The sequence below is a fragment of the Haplochromis burtoni genome, unplaced genomic scaffold (genome assembly GCF_018398535.1).
Source record: "Haplochromis burtoni strain Fernald_Lab_line unplaced genomic scaffold, NCSU_Asbu1 Contig_2737, whole genome shotgun sequence".
Taxonomy (NCBI): Eukaryota; Metazoa; Chordata; class Actinopteri; order Cichliformes; family Cichlidae; genus Haplochromis; species Haplochromis burtoni.
The window spans coordinates 1,465-5,269 of record NW_024585098.1 but is presented as its reverse complement, the minus strand read 5'-3'; the positions used below and the strand labels follow the sequence as shown (position 1 = coordinate 5,269).

Here is a 3,805-nt window from a genome sequence, read left to right as displayed (position 1 = left end):
AGGACCTGCATCAAGCCATCAGCTCCTAAGCTTCAGTTTAATCACACTTGGGATTCACAGCAGGAAATTGATCTGAAGCAAACAAGCAAGTCCAACTCTGAATAAAATGAAACTCTTGGTGTAGACTAATCAGAGTCTGGACTTTAATGAAATTGAGAATTTTACATGACTTGAAAACCTTATATAGGACCTTAATGAAAATAATTCTGAAGGTAGAGTGGACAAAATCCCCCCCCCTCCCCCAGTGATGTAAATCAGTCACTATTCCCAGCAGGACCCCAGACAAACTTTTACTTACCAGATTTGAGAAGTTCAGATCAGCAGTCTAAAGAAAGGAAAAAATACATCAGATCACTTTTTAATGATTCAGACAGTTGAGCCTCTTCACACACAATCCAATTTACTATGATATAAAATAACTAGTAAAATCCTCAATTTCTTCAAGCCTTTATGAACATTAGTTGCAGAGTCTCACATGGCTATAACGTGTAATAAAAGCATTCATACTACAGAAGTGCAAACAATAGGCACCAATATTTGTTGGCACAAATGGAGGATATACCAAATATTTCCAACACAGAAGCTTTGTGGCTCAAACATTTCCTATCAGAAGTCAGTTGTAATAAAATGTGAAGAACCACAACTTTAATGTCATTTCAGGTTAAAAACATTGAATACAAAGTAAGTGTTTAAAGCAGAAGCAACAGAAAACCTCATCAGTTTTAGTGTATGTTACAGCAACAACAGTGGCGCACAATTTTTTTTCTTTTGAAATTAAAATTTCTTAAAGTATTACAATAAAAAGTCCTTCCATTGTACCTGTTGCTCGGAATATTTATGTGGTTTGCAGTATGTCCCATTTTGGCAACATTTAGATTTAATTTTAAAACACTGGGTTTAATATACCTCCTCACACTTTAAATTTTCTTACTTTTTATTATCGCTTAAGGGTAAAAGTATCATTTGTAGTCACTCAGGCAAAATACTTCTAGTGTTTTGACTTCATGCTAATTCACAAGTGGAAGATGAGAGACACTAAAAATTGATAGCTGTGTTGCTCTTAACTGTTTAAGTCACCACCTATACTGACTCACACAAAGCACTTTTATAGTTGTGTTCACTACATAATCCACATAAGGATTATGTAGCATAAGGAGAAATGGAACAAGTGTATGCAAACATCTCTGACATTATTTGGACTTGATAAGCCATCAAAAATTAAAATCAGACATAAATGGGCTATTAAACTTCAGGGACAGTCAGAGGTCCTATCTGGGGGCTTTGCTGCTACAGGTTATAAATCCTGACTGTCTTTTGGCCATGTAAATTACTAAGCATTACCATCACTGTCTACTTACCAGAAAAGGCAAAACCAAAGATCTGTTCACTCTGTAGCAAAAGACAAAGAACAAAAATACAGAATGAGACAACTCAAATCAGCATCAGAGTCAATACTGCATCACTCTCTCTAGTCAAATATATTCAGGAAAATTCTTTGAATACCACAGCTGGAATACAAGCAACAGCTCCTCTCCGTTTTCTTTTGTTCTCTACAACCTAATAAAGATCACTCTTTATGAAAGTAATATGCAGTTTTATCCATTTGCAATAAACCACACAAGTTTCTTAGTCATGTATTGCTCTACAATTTAGGTTCAATTACATAGCAGAGTAGATATCATAACCAATGATTTGCTACACCTAGAAATGCACACTTTATCAAATGGTGACATCACAATTTAAAAGCAGGCAACAATCACAAATGATCGCTTCTATGTAATGTTTGTAGCCTTTAACATTTGAAGTGGCCTGCATTCAAATTCTATTAACACAATCAAAACAAACAGTCTGAAAACTTAAATTAAAATTCAGTAGAATAAGAACTTAAAAGTACACAGAAATTTACTCAGTATGACTTTTGGTAAAAATTAAAAACTTGGTGCCACATGTTTCCTACAGCAATTTCTATATGTTTCAATCACATTTGGGGCATGTTTGATACACAGCAATAAGCACTCAATTAAATCTATGACAAACTTATGATAGCTGATATTAAGGCCTAATTATCAAAATGTAGTATAATGATAATTTCTTTGTAGATAATTTAATGATAAAAAACAGAAATGAGTCCTGAATGTAAGCTGTTGCATGTAAGGACTTTGCTGGAGATTCCCACATTTATTTTAAAAACAACAACAACAACAACTAACAAACAAACAAACATGACTTTCACATACAGTTCATCTTTTGTAAATGTGGGCAGGATTATTTTCAAAAACACAGCCCTGATTCTTTTTTTAAAAAGTATCTGGCCTCTTATAAATGTGTTAATTTTATGTTTTCATCCCACTTGTATTTTCAAAGTCATCATCACAAATTACAAAAAGCAATTTTCAGACCGGGATTTAATTTCTGGAGAGAAATAAGCTTTTGAAATCCTCAGAGCCTCTTCACACGCAATCCGATTTACTGTGACATAAAATAACTAGTAAAATCCTTAATTTCCTTTAACAACTTAGTCTCACATGGCTATAACGTGTAATAAAAGCATTCATACTACAGAAGTGCAAAGAATAGGAAGGATATACCTGTTGGAAGGAATATTTATGTATTTTGCAATATTTCCCTTTTTGCCAACATTTATATTTAATTTCCAAACACACTGTATTCACTAAATAATTAATAACCTAATTTTAACTTATAGCAGCGGTCTCCAACCTTTTTTGCGCCACGGACCGGTTTGTGCCCGACAATATTTTCACGGGCCGGCCTTTAAGGTGTCGTGGATAAATACAACCAAATAAAACTAGTACCGGTACCGAATAAAAGAAGATTTATTCATAACACATGTGAAAAGACCCAGGAAAATCAAGTTAACTATAAAAACGATAACAAAATAACGCTGAAAACCGATAAAAACCCTGAAAACCATACATTTCACACCTGAGCCTCAACTCTCGTGGCCCGGTACCAAACGACTCACGGAATTGGTACCGGTCCGTGGCCCGGGGGTTGGGGACCGCTGACTTATAGCATAAATAAAGAACACACTGACTTTAATATACCAAACACTGTCCACTCACAGCTCTGGTTCTCTAAGTTTTTTCTCATTGCTTAAGTGCTTAAAATTTTAAGGGACATTTTATGGGACAATGAGAGGTCCTGTGTGGTGGCTTTGCTGCTACAGATTCTACATCCTGACTATGTGTTTTTGGCCATAAGTAAATGGAAACATCACAAACCACTCACTCAACCTACTGTATGTCTAACACTAAACATTACAATGACTGTTTACTTACCAGCAAAGGCAAAACCAAAGATCTATGTCACTCTGTATAACAAAAGATAAAGAATAAAAAAATATATAACTCAAATAAGCATCAGAGTCAATATTGCATCAATGTCTGTAGTCAGAAAGATTTGGTTAACGTCTTTGTTTTTCACAGCTGTAACACAAAACACCAACTCTCCTCTGTTTTTCTACACCTTATTAAAGATTGCCATTTTCATTAAAGGTAATATGTGGTTTCATCCATTTGTAATAGGCATCACAAGTTTCATGTGAAGCTCTAATACTGTTGTGCTCTTAGATAACACAATAGATGTTATAAGTAATGATATGCTACACCTAGAACTGCACACTTTATCACATGGTAAAATCACAATTTCAAACCATGCAACATTCCTAAATGAAAGCTTGGATGTAATTTTTGTAGGCTTTAACATTTGTGCTGGCCTGCATTCAAATTCTACATGCATAGTATCATTTTATGTGCTGTTATTTTAAAACAAATATCTATGTACC

General features: G+C 34.4%; 1 long non-coding RNA gene across 1 annotated transcript; it reads right to left on the bottom strand.

Annotated features, from left to right (window-relative positions):
* Positions 1-286: 286 nt before the first annotated feature.
* Positions 287-3,347, bottom strand: LOC102297011. Its single transcript, XR_318066.3, has 3 exons — positions 3,300-3,347; positions 1,359-1,389; positions 287-325 (listed from the first exon to the last, which is right to left on the bottom strand). It is a non-coding gene; the product is annotated as an uncharacterized LOC102297011 (long non-coding RNA).
* Between the last annotated feature and the right edge of the window lie 458 nt (positions 3,348-3,805).